Source organism: Schistocerca serialis, chromosome 9 (genome assembly GCF_023864345.2).
Source record: "Schistocerca serialis cubense isolate TAMUIC-IGC-003099 chromosome 9, iqSchSeri2.2, whole genome shotgun sequence".
Classification (NCBI taxonomy): domain Eukaryota; kingdom Metazoa; phylum Arthropoda; class Insecta; order Orthoptera; family Acrididae; genus Schistocerca; species Schistocerca serialis.
In genome coordinates this window covers 534,543,025-534,556,921 of record NC_064646.1, presented here as the reverse complement: position 1 = coordinate 534,556,921, position 13,897 = coordinate 534,543,025, and the positions used below count along the sequence as shown (strand labels likewise).

At 40.3% G+C, this 13,897-nt stretch overlaps 1 protein-coding gene across 1 annotated transcript in view; it reads left to right on the top strand.

Annotated features, from left to right (window-relative positions):
* LOC126419144 (14 kDa phosphohistidine phosphatase-like) overlaps positions 1-4,738 on the top strand; it is a 45,180-nt gene extending 40,442 nt beyond the window's left edge. The window contains exon 5 of the mRNA XM_050086254.1: positions 4,556-4,738. The gene's annotated coding sequence lies outside the window, so the exon portion shown is untranslated. The remainder of the gene's footprint in view (positions 1-4,555) is intronic.
* The last annotated feature ends 9,159 nt before the right edge of the window (positions 4,739-13,897 follow it).

Sequence of the window (13,897 nt, the reverse complement as noted above, 5' to 3'; positions counted from 1 at the left end):
CATACTTGTGGAGGCAGGTGTCCCTCCACTGCGATTGAGGCGCCAACATTTACTGGCCGCTTATGCTGCCCATGTTTTTAGCTTGCCCGGGCATCCAAACTATCGTCTCCTGTTCCCGCAATCGGTCGTCCATCTTCCTGAACGTCGGCCCCGGTCAGGTTGTACGATCGCAGTCCACGTCAAAGGGCTTCTCTCCGGGCTTAGGGTTTTTACAGTTCCACCTCCTTTCCGGGCCACTTTGCGACACCCCCATGGTGTGTTCCTCAGCCTTGCCTTCGGCTCGACTTGGCACAGGGCCCGAAGGACTCCGTCCCTCCAGAGGCCTTCCGCTGCCGTTTTTATTCCATCTTGGCCACGTATCAGGGCTCTGGCGTTGTATACACTGACGGTTCGATGGTTGCTGGTCGTGTCGGATATGCGCTTACTCTAGGGGACCATTCTGAACAACGTTCCTTGCTGGATGGCTGCAGCGTTTACACAGCTGAGCTGGTCGCCATCTTTTGTGCCCTAGAGTATATCCACTCCTGCTCAGGTGAGTCCTTTGTTATCTGTAGCAATTCCCTGAGCAGTTTACGAGCTCTCGACCAGTATTTCCCTCGTTCTCGTCTGGTGATGGCTGTCCATGAGTCCCTGCATACTCTTGCACGTAGCGGCCGCTCTGTGGTCTTTGTGTGGACCCCAGGCCATGTTGGGATCCCCGGCAATGAGAATGTTGACCGCCTGGTGAAAGAGGCCATCAGTAAACCACCTCTGGAGATTGGCCTCCCGGCGACTGATTTGCGGGCACTATTACGCCGCAAAGTTTTCGATTTCTGGGACACTGAATGGCGCAACCTGCCCGTGCCAAACAAACTCCGTCATATCAAGGAGACGACGACTCTTTGGCGGTCATCCCTGCGAGCCACCCGCAGGGACTCAGTCGTCGTTTGTTGGCTCCGCATTGGCCACACCCGACTGACGCACAGTTATTTACTGTGTCGTGAGGATCCTCTTATTATGCGTTCAGTTAACTAAGTAGAAATTAGTATTATCTTATCTCAGTGAGGAACTTGAAACTTTCAGGACAGGTCAGGAGCATGTAGAGGTGCTCTTCCTCTACTTGAAAAGAACAGTTGACCATGCACTGAGTAGATGGGTTCCTAGTAGAACAGTTCATAATGGGATGGAACCTCCGTGGTATACAGTCACTGTAAAGAAAACGTCTAAAGGAACAGAGATTACTGCATAATAGGTGTAAAACAAAGTGTAGGATTATAGATTGAGAGACGCTGGATGAAACATGTTTGGCTGTCAAGAGAGCAATGCATGAAGCCTTCAATGGCTACTGTAGCAGAATACTGTCAAATGACATTTCACAAAATCCAAATAAATTCTGGTCGTATGTAAGGCCTGTTAGTGGCACAAAAGTTAGTGTCCAGTCCCTAGCAAGTGAGACAGGAACTGATATTGAGGGTAGCAAAGTAAAAGCTGAAATTATGAACTCGATTTTCAAATGTTCCTTTGCAAATAAAAACCCAGGAGAACTGCCCCAATTCAATCCTAGTACACTGAAAAAATGAATGAAATAGGTATTAGTGTCAGTTGTGTTGAGAAACAGTTGAAATCATTAAACAAAGCTCCAGACCCCGATGGAATCGCCGTCAGATTCTATATTGAATTTGTGGCTGAGTTATCCTCTCTTCTCACTGTAATCTATCCAAAAAACCTTACCCAGTTTTTGGAAAAAATTACAGATCACACCCGTCTACAAGAAGGGTTGTAGGAGTGACAAAACTACCATCCAGTAGCCTTGACATCGATTTGTTGTAGATTCTTAGAAAATATTTTGAGCTCAAACATAATGAGGTATCTCGAACGGAACTACCTTCTCAATATCAACCAGCATGGTTTTCAAAAACATAGATGATATGAAATCCAACTGTCACTTTTCTCACATAACTTGCTGAAAGCGTTGGATCAAGGCAACAGGTAGATAGTGTTTCTTGATTTCCTAACAGTATTTGATTCTGTTCCACACCTACACTGACTGTGAAAAGTACGATCATATGGGGTATCAAGTGAAATTCGTGACTGGATTGAGGACTTTTTGATAGGAAGGACACAGCATGTTACCTTGGATGGAGAGTCATCATCAGATGTAGAAGTAACTTCAGGTGTGCCCCAGGGAAGTGTGTTGGGGCCCTTGCAGTTCTTGTCCATTAATGACCTTGCTGTAAATCAGGATTTTTGCAGATGATGCAGTTATCTGTAATGAAGTGCTATTTCAGAGAAGCTGCATAAATATTCAGTCAGATCTTGATGAGATTTCAACATAGTGCAGTGATTGGCAACTTGCTGTGAATGTTTAGAAATGTATAAACTTAGTATCCTGTGACTATAATATGGGTGAGTCACTGTCGGAATCTGCCAACTCGTACAAATACCTGTGTGTAACACTTTGTAGGAATATGAAATGGCATGATCACATAGGTTCAGTTGTGGGTAAAGCAGGTTGTAGACTTTGGTTTATTGGTATAATAATGGGGAAGTGCAATCAGTCTACTAGAGAGATGCTTACAAGTCATTCGTGTGACCCCCCCCCCCCCCCCCCCCCCCCCCCACCATAGACTATTGCTAAAGTGTGTGGGACTTGTACCACATAAGACTAGGAGGAGACATTGAATGTATACAAAGAAAGGCAGCATGGTCAGAGGTTTGCTTAATCCATGGGAGAGTGTCACAGAGATACTGAAGGAACTGAAATGGCAGACTGTTGAAGACAGGTGTAAACTATCCCAAGAAAGTGTATTAGCAAAGTTTCAAGAACTGTCTTTAAATGATTACTCTAGGGATATACTACAACCCCCCACATATTGCTCTCACAGGGGTCGTGAAGATAAGATTAGAATGATTACTGCTCACACAGAGGCATTCAGACAAATTCAGACAATCATTCTTCCACGCTCCATACATGAATGAAACAGCAAGAAACCCTGATAACTGGTACAATGGGACTTACCCTGTACCATGCACCTCCTGGTGGATTGCAGATTATAAACGTAGATGTGAACTGACAGTCTCTTACATGTGCATGAGGGAAACATCTAATCACCTTTATTTTACCAAGACAAAAATTATGATTTACTAAAGTTTCAAACCGTGACAGGAAATAATGGATTAGGCTGTCCATAAATTATAAACTAACATTATTGTGATGATGGAAAATCTCATATAAAGACGTGAAACAAATACTAACAAAGAGATAGAGGGGCTGGCCAGTACAGCCAATAGATACACAAAACATAACAGAAAATTTACGTATCCTAGCTTTTGGAACTTTGTTCCTTCATCAGGGAGGAGAGAGGGGAAAGAAGGGGAAGAAGAGAAAGTGGATTCAGTTACTCACAACCCAGGTTATGAAGCAACAGGGTAGAGGTAAACAGGGAGGGTAGCAAAGATGGAGGCATGGGTGTATACTCTACAGTACGTCAACATGTTGCCTTGACCTGTTTGATCACCAGGTCTGGCTCCAATTCAGTGCACACGGGACATCGTCGAACAACTCCAGTGTCTCCCAAAAACAGCATTAACCATCCCTGTTTCGATGACAATGTGAAACAGGCATGGAACTTCATCCCACAAACTCATATCCAGCACAATGCATGCACGTTTGCATGCTTACATTCGGGCAGTTACACTGGATTTCAATGTATTACTGTATCACATTTGCAATGGTGTATCTCGCACTTATATTATCCTGTGATCTTGCAACGTTAATCACTTAAATAAGTTACTTAGACATATATATTCCTGAAATTTCATTACTCTACGTTAATTACTTTTTGGTGTTGCAATTTTTTTTTTTTTTCAGTGTACATGATGACTACAATAATACATTATAATGTTTCTCCAGTGGTTTCAACATTAACTTTTTAACAGAAAAGATTTTGCTTACAGTTCATTTTTAAGTTAACATTTCTAAACTTTTTAACAATCCATATTAAAGGTAGCAATAGTAACTATATTAATAATTGCTACTGTAAACAGTTACACATATGGACATCAGTTTTGAATAATGGGTTTTGAGTGTAAATAATGTTTTATGTAAGTGTTTGTATTGATACTTAAAATTAAATGTCATGTAATGAATGTCGAGATACTCATATAAAAAGTTTTGTTGGATCAAGTTATTTACGAACGCGATGTACTGTGTTCTTCCATTAGAGAATGTGACTGTATTGTTTATCGGTTTCATTACAAAATGCTAATAAGCTTTTAGTTAGAAAACCTTCTATAACTAGAATTATTAATATGAGAAAAATAGGAACAATGAAAGAACGGAAGATCAGTTGCAGAAACAAGAGTAGCTCTGAATTGCAAGAGTGGTTGCTTTTCCCACACATGTAATTAACTGGCATTATCACCACTATTAACTTACCGTGGTTTCACATCTCATCTGTTCATTGTTCCCCATGTCCTGCCCTTCTGTTCCCCCCTTCCTATTAGATCATATATGCCTCTGTTACTGTAATCGATATGTAAACAATATTTATCACATGACCTTTTTTTGTTACAGGTTGTAATATTTGACATTGCAGCTTTTGAAAATGGAGCTGGATGTTGTGCCCTCTTTCCTATTGGAGTGTTTCTCTGTGATCAGAATTGGAGGCAGACAATTCACTTGAACGTCCATTGCTGTTGTTGATGTCTTTGAATCATGTTGTTTCTTTGTGATTAATAAAAAAGTTATACAATCCAATGGTTTCTTCGCCTTGTCTTTAAAAATTCCAGACCTATTGTTCAAACACATATTTTGAGAGTTATGCATCTGAGCCTTTTTGTGGAAAGTGCGTTTCACACATACTTTCAAGATAAAATGAATAATGACCCCCATTTTGTGTGTTGGGGAAGATAATTTGATACAGCTAAATGCATATACGGGTACACACATTTGCTCGCGCCTGAGACTAAGTGAGAGTGATTCAAAGGAAGAATTCACTACTTTTTACCTACTTTCTGAATAACTCGTACTTTCGTCAGAAATCTCACACTGCAAAGTTGATTAGATAAAGGGACAAAAATGAGATTAAAATATAATTTGAAAATCAGAAAAAATAACCACTTAGTGTTTGTGTAATACTTTACGGCAAGTGTAAAATTAATTTTTAAACATTGGGAAATCTGGGATGGAATAACAATAATATGAAATAGGATAGCTTTCTGCTCCCCACCTAGAGGAGACACTGAGTGGCAGACTGGCACATTGAAGGAAGATTTTTAGATATTAGAAAGTATGGGACAGTCCTCATCAAGCAGGTGTGGTGGTGTGAGGCTGGGGTGGGAGCAGGTAAAGGCCTAGATATGTGAGACAGAGAGACTAGCAAAGGTTTAGGTAACGGGGTTTACAGGAGTGAAGAATATGTCGCAGCTAAAGTTTCTAGGCTTCGTTCCTGTGGCACCACACCTCAATGCCCTCCACTGCTCCCATTCCAATCTCACACACTGTTACTGTCCCCCTAGTACACCTCTCTCTGTCTGTCCACCTCCACACTCCCAACCAGCAGAGACTCCCTATGCTGAGGTGGGCTCTGTCCATTAGATTACACTCGTAAGATAAAAATAAACATTATGCAGCATGAAAGAATTATCTGTGTGGGATGGAAATATGTAGATGTGATGTACGTGCACAGACAAAAAAAAAAAAAAATAAATAAATAAAAAATTACAATGTCAGAAAAATTGATTGATTTATTCAAGAGAAAGAGCTTCACAAATTGAGCAAGTTGGTCCACCTCTGACTCTTGAGCAAGCTTGGCATTGATAGATTTGTTGGATGCCCTACTGAGGGACATCAAGCCAAATTCTATCCAAGTGGCACATTGTATTGTCTAAATCATGAGCTGGTTGGGTGGCCCTGCCCATAATGCCCCAGACATACTCAGTTGGGGAGAGATCCCGTGACCTTGCTGGCAAAGATAAGGTGTGGCAAGTATGAAGACGAATTGTGTGTGGGCAGGCATTATCTTCCTGAAATGTAAGCAAATGATGGCTTGTCATGAAGAGAAACAAAATGGGGTTTATAATATCGTCAACAGATGTCTGTGTTGTAATGGTGACACAGATGACAACCAAAGGGGTCCTGTTATGAAAAGAAATGGCACAGTAGACCATCAGTCCTCGTTTGGCTGTATGGCAGCCAGCAGCCAGGTTGGTATCGCACTGCTATCTGGTGTGTCCCCAGGCACGTCCCTGGTCTGGAATTGCATTGACTGGAATATAATTGGCTTCAGTGATGAATCCCACTATGAACTGAGCCCCAATGATCAGCACAGATGTGTCTGAAGACCCCCCAGACGGTGGGATACCACCGTGAATGTCACATCCCATACGGTCCAACTACCAGGACTGATGATCTGGGGTGCGATTTCTTTTCATAACAGATCCCTTTTGGTCAACAGACGACTATGCTGTAGGGGTGACATGGATGTCACCCCTACAGCATAGTTGTCTGTTGACAATACTGCACATCCTATTTTGTTTCCCTTCTTGGCAAGCCTTACATTGCTTACATTTCAGCAAGATAAAGCCTGTCCGCACACAGCTTGTCCTCATGCTTGTCAAACCCTACCTTGGCCAGCAAAGTTGCTGGATCTCTCCCCAATTGAGAATGTAAGGAGCATTATGGGCAGGCCGTTAGACCACCTCGGGATTTTGACTATCTACAGTGACATTTGAATAGAATTTGGCATGATGTCCCTCTGTTGGACATCCAACAACTCTATCAGCCAGAGCCAAGCTTGTATAAGGGCCAGAGGTGGACCATCTCATCCAATTTGTGATGCTCTTTCTCTTGAATAAATCATCCAGTTTTTTCTGAAACTGTAATTATTTTTCTGTCTTCACATGTATGTCACATTTACTGATTTCAGCCCTATTTGGTATTTGGATAATTCCTTCAGTACCTAAGTGTTTTTTTGAGTATATATTATCTGACAGTTTCTTTTTTTTTCAGTATGCTTGTCTGCTGCACATTGCCTGCTCTAACTGGTGAGTAGCAATCTGTCCTATTTCATATTGTTAGAATTAACTTTTGACACTCAATATTTATGATGCAAGCAAACTGTTATTGCCACTTGACATGATGGTGAATGGTACTCTGTTAGCCATTGGCACAAATGGATTGACATGATAAAACAAGGGTCCACAGCTTTTACAAACTTTTTGGATGTGATAAATACTGCTTACTGCTGACAATACTTTTGTTAATTACAATATTGATCGTTTGTTATTTTCAAGCATACGTGTCAGGTGCTACGACACCTTTGAACTACTGCAAATGGACAAAGATGACCAGACTCATTTCTCTTCAGTAGAAACAACTATCGACAAGAGAAGAAACTTGATGTCATTCAAATCTACTTTTTCATTGGTAGAGATCTTTCACTCATGGGATTAGCAGCAGAGATTAAAAAGAAGCAGCAGCAAACAGATCCAAGGCATCCATTGTTTGGAACTCATGTTCTTCCATCACAACTCCTTATAATAGTATCAGCTCTGGAGAACTAAGTCCCGATTCATTTTCTTGTAACAAAATAGACTGTCATTACCTAGCAGTTAAAAATGGGAAGCTTTACATGAATGTCCTACATGCAGTTTTTTTATACTTGTGCTCTTTGAGTTCCTGTCCTAGAATACATTAAAATATTAAAAAATGTGTAAATTAATCTTTGAAACAATCCAAACCTTTCAATGGAAACCAGGAAAGACTTAGAAACATTATCATAAAGAAAAAACAAATCAAGGAAAGGTAATGTAAGGAACAATCAGGGAAAGTCTGCTGTACCCTTCCTGTTGTGTACTGTGTTATTGTTATTCTTAATTTTTTAAAATTTGATAATGGCCATTAAAGACCACGCAGAATAGCAATTGCACATTACTAGAAGCTGCCTTTGCATTCTTCCTCCAACAGCCCGTTGTATTTGCTCAGCGTAGAAGCCTTTAAAGTTGTAACTCTGGTCGGTCTGAGATGCCGCTTAGATTTAATCTAGTCTGCCAAAGATCCCTTTGTCATTCCCCTGTAGTACGTCAGAAACTTTAGGGTTGTTTCCAAGAGTATTAAAAATCTGTTTTGTCAACCTGACCTTAAAACTTTAGTCTTCCTGACTCGACAGGTGCAGGCAGTATTTCTCGATTTCTGAACAGCTTTTGACTTAGTGCCAGATCGATGCTTATTATCAAAATTGCTACCGTGAGGGGTATCGAGTGAAATTTGTCACTGGAATTGAGGATATTTTGGTAGGAATGACTTAAATGTTATCTTGGCTGGGGAGTCATCATCTGATGTAGAAATAACCTCAGATGTGTCACAGAGAGGTATGTTCATGTACATTAATGACTTTGCAGACAATATTAATAGTAAAGCACTCTTTTCACAGATAGTGCATTTATCTAGAATAAAGTACAGTCTGAAAGAAATTGTACAAACATTCGTCAGATCTTGATAATTTCAAACTTTCTTTTAAATGTTCAGACATGGAAAATCGTGCATTTTGCAAAATGAAGAAAACGCAGTGTGGTATGACTACAGTATCAGGATGTCTTGCTTGGATTAAGTCTATTCGTACAATTACCTGGGTGAAGCACTTTGTAGGGATATGAAATGAACAGTCATATGGGCCTACTCAGGGGTAAGGCAGGCGAAAGAGTGAGATTTTTTTTTGTAGAATACCATAGAAATGCAGTCATTCTACAAATCGTTTGTGTGATCCATCCTAGAATATTGCTCAAATGTGTGGGACCTGTATCAAAATGGATTAATGGGGAATTGAATGCATGCAGAGAAGGGCAGATCAAATGGTCACAGGTTTGTTTGACCCAAGGGAGAGTGTCACAGAGATGCTGAAATAACTGAATTGGCAGACGCTTCAGGATAAGATGTACACTATCCTAAGAAAGTATGCTTACCAAAAGACGACTCTAGGAATATGTTACAACCTTGTAACTATTGCTCCCATAGGAACCGTGAGGACAATATTAGATTAATTACAGCATGCAGAGAAAGATTTAAATGGTCTTGAAACATGAACAAGCTTTAATATCTGGTACAGTGAGATGTACCCTCTGTCATACTCTTCATAGTGGTTTTCAGAGTGTGGATGAACATGTAGATAGCATCATCAAGAACGCAATCAATGTGTATCTGAAACTTGAGCTTCTCCTAGTGTGTAGTGTCACAAACGTTTTGACATTATTATACATACTTCTGCCACTGGGGCAATCATAGGTAATGACTAATTTGGCAGTAATATGCAGTGCTAGATTTGTTAAAAGAAAAAAAATAGACTTCTTAACATGTATTTATGGTAAGTAGCACTCTATCATTTCCTATATTTCTAAGTTCCTACCGAGAGTTTCCATAGTTTGATTTAGACTTCTGAAAAAGTTATAACACTTTTCTGAGCTTTTTAAAAGTGTGAATACAACATTTGCATCTTACCGCTTCAACTAGAGCAAAAGTTCTATTGTACCACATCTCAAAATCTTTGGGTCCAATTTTTTTCGTCATCAGCGGTAGTATACTGTCACAAATCAAGCCTTGGTTATGTGTATTGTTAGATTTTGTTTATTATTATTTATGTTGGGTGCATGAGCAATGCAGCTGACTGGGATTCACCTGCTGCAAGTCATAGACTGACCGCTGCTGTGTTCACTGCCTGGGTCAAAGGTGCTGAAAGGATGTTCTCATTGATGCTATGGAGACACTGTTCTGTGTTTTATTTTAACAACAATTATTGTCAGTTTTTTCTTGTTTTGTTTATAAGAAAGGAATGAGGACATCATTAGATCTTTTGAAGAGTACACAACATAAATCACAAAATGTTATTTCTGTATTAGCAAAAAATTGGACTACATTGTATGATAGAGATGAAAAAGAAACCGTGATTAAATTCTTTCTGTGTTAGATTCCTGAACCTGCCGATCTTTGAGAGAGAGGGGGGAGAAAGAGAGAGAGAGAGAGAGAGAGAGAGAGAGAGAGAGAGAGAGAGAGAGAGAGAGAGGGGGGGGGGGGGATGGGATTTAATTGTATCTCCCCATGCAGCCGTAGCATTTTGGCATGTCGTACATTGGTCAGATCATCAGTAGCTTGGAGGACTCGTATGTAGGGCATAAGCGACACACACACACACACACACTTAATAATAGTCAAGAAAATTTGCAACCGCAAAATATTGCCTTGGTACAGGTCATAGAATCTAATATACAACACAGATATTTCAATATGCATATCCAGTTACTGGAATAGTGTTATTAAGAAAGCTGTTGAGAGACAGAAGTTTTTGCTTAAATTCTTATAATTTACACCAGATGATGTACAAAATTTGAGTTAACTGAAAGATGAAAGATTAGGGTTGCATGCCCTGCCGATCCTTGTCCCCAAACGGGGACAGCCCACAAACAGAATTCTACCAGCCAGCTTGGACTGAAAACATAACACACAAGGATCGTGCCCGTGAGTGTAGATGGCTCTCGGAATATCACGCAACACGGATACCCGAGGATGGTGTCTGTCAGAGCAGATTGCAGATGAAGCAGGAAGGCAGAGGGAACAAATTACAGACCTGCCCCATTTGACGATCAGTCTCAAGTAGCACTTTGTAAAAGCAACGACTAATGTCACCGAAATATGCGAGGAAGACAATGATGTCCGACTGTGCAAAGGACAACTCGGGAATTTCAGCAAACTTCTGGAAAAACCTGAAGAATTAAATTGACAGAAACCTGTTCTGGATTGGTAACTTACAAAATAAAACATTTTCAATCTCTGGACAAGTCACAGACAAGAAAGATGATAGGCCTTTAAAAAAGAGGATACCATAGAGTGTAAAGCTGAAACATGTAAATTAGTCTGGCCAATATGCTCTACACCTGAGCAAAAGTGTCAATGAAGTGGTGCACATTTTAGGAACTGTTAAAAAAGTGTCATTTTACTTCAATGAACACAGCAATGACAACCTGATCCTAGGAGAAAAGACCTGATACACACTATTTATTTAAGAATGAACACTTCACCTCAACTTTTCACAGCACGGGACCATCAAAAATTGAAACAATAGAGCAACACAGAGGACACTACCACACAGCTGGGGGAGAGCACAGAGAGAGAGAGAGAGAGAGAGAGAGAGAGAGAGAGAGAGAGAGTTTAATGACCTACTTACTCACTTTTTACTGGCAACAAGATAAGAGTGCAGGTGGTGTCATATCAAAATTGTAGAAAACATACACGAGATAAAGTTTTAACAATAGCAAATTAACGTACTTGCTAGTGCTTATTTTTTGTTTTAAATATCTCTCTCAAATTGATCAGGTATTGGAAAAAGAAAGATAAATATTTTGAATTAAGACTTAAAACAGGATGGAAACGGGTACCATACTGGCCTGAATATAAGATACACCATTTCTACAAAAAATCTCCAAAAAAATTAGAGTATACAGCACACCCCATAAAAACTGGGACTTTTATGAATCATAGAAACCTCAACTGTAGTGCTTCTTCTTAAGTATGAAATGAAACAAAAATATCACTACAGTTTGTAAATCAATTGTTGTGTATGAGGTAGCAATGCAAACATTCTCTTTGTTGATATCCCATTTAGGTAGTGACTACAGAGGGATCCAGAAAAATGTAGACATTCTCTGATAGTTATTACCTTTGGAACAATGTGTTATATGGCTGCAATTTTGAGTGGTAGCATAAACCACTGTTTTCCCAACAGATCTTGTCGTGTGGGTTTCCAGCAGATGACAATGCAGCACTGAATGAAGTACAACTATTGTTTGAGCAATGCAAGGCTGTACTGAAACAACAATTTATCGTATTTGGTATAAATTTTAAGCCGACAATACTGTTTAAAATGTGCACAAGGAAAGGTCCTCCGAACAAGAACATCAACCTCCAGGTTCCAGCACTGCTGTATTGCAACATTTTTGTAGATCATCTCAAAAATCTATGAAGCAGGATGTATGGGGAAGTGGGGTAAGCTGATCAAGTGCATGATAAATTCTGAAGACTGCAAAGTGGAAAGCGTACATTCCAAGATTATTTCACACTATGAATGAGGACAACTCGAATCGAAGGATGGAGCACTACGAGTGGTCTGAAGGCATGCTTCACGAAGATGAATGGTTTGCAGGGAAGGTTATCTGGCCTAATGAGGCACAATTCAACCTGAATGGTAATGTAAACTGTCATAGCTGCGTGTATTGGGCTGCTGAAAATCCTCATGTTCACATGGACAAACATGTTACTTCACTTGGTGTTAATGTGTGGTGTGGTCCGTCATAGTATTGTTTCTCTGACCCATTCTTCTTTGAAGGTACATAACTGGTGAGGTGTATCATATGCTGCAAACATTGATTTTATTAGCCATCCAAGAGGTGTTTGGAAACAAAAGATTTTTACCTACAAGACTATTCCGCCTCACCACCACAGAGATATCAGATTCTACTTAGATGAAAATTTACCTGGACGACGGATAAGTCGAAGAGGAGCTGTCAAGTGCCCACCAAGGTTACGGGACCTTACAATTCTCGACTTCTACCAATGGGGGACCTCAACAAACAAAGTTTACCAACAGAACCCAGCTACACTGAATGAGATATGAGAAACCATCAAGACATCCTGTGCAGCTACCACACTGGCAACACTGACAGCTGTACTTCAGTCAACAATTCAGCAACATTGATGTTGCTTGGCTGCTAACAGGTGTCACTTTGAACACACAAAATGATCTTCCTCCCATGCAAGAATTTTGACACTATGCCATTTTGTTCCATCAATATTGACTATCAAAGAGAGTCTACATTTTTCTGGACCCCTCTGTATTACCATTCTCACAGTTTCTCTATTTTAGACAATGGGACAGGCACAATTTTTCTCTAACTAAAGAATATAATTTATTCTTCACCAATGAAGCACAACATTGAGAGAAAATTTTGGAATTCGGTACAGTTACGTTGCAAATTTCAAACTCACAGTTATTCATCTAACAGATGTGCTTTTTAAAGGTACGGTTCAAGAAATGCTGCACATGCAATGCCCGGGATTGTAGTGACGGCACTGTACTTTGGGAGGAGAGTGACAAAAATACTGACAGTGATAAAACAATGAATGTTAGTGAAGTTAAGAGTGTCTTACATGAAAACTGCAACTGAAAGCTTTGTTTTTGTGTGTAATTTATCTACAGTGTACTACAAAAAAAGTGGTTAAGGGTAAATCACATGTTGAAAAGCTTTTGTAAATGGGCAACTTGACAAATTATTTTTAATTAAGTTTCTCTCTTTTTCGAAATTAAAGGTGCAACTTATATTCAGTCCAATTCGATGTGTATATAATTTATTATAACTACGAACAGACTTTGAAATTTGCCTACATCATACCAGGTATACTTAACTTATTTCACTGACCCACACAGATGCTCATGTCCGGTGGAAGTCTCCTCTAGTTCCCCCACTTTTGGCCAGAAGCATTATTTCAGATATCACAATGTCATGACTCACAGCTTTGCACATATCGTACACTGTTAAGGCAGACACCGATACAGCAGTGAGAGCTTCCATCTCCACGCCCGTCTGCCCTCTACACTTTGCCGTGCCAGTTATAATCACACAGTTGAGAGCAGAGTCCAGTTCAATGTCCACAGCCTCAGAGGATAAAGATATATTATGACACAGAGGGATAAGGCTGGACGTCTGCTTGGCCCCCACAATTCCCGCCAGGCGAGCAACGCTAAGTACGTCACCTTTCTCGTACGAGTTTCATCAGTTCGGGTCCCACAAAAACCTTTGCTCGTGCTGTAGCAGTCTGTTCTGTCACCAGCTTCGAACCCACGTTGACCATTTTCGCCCTGCCGGTCCGGTC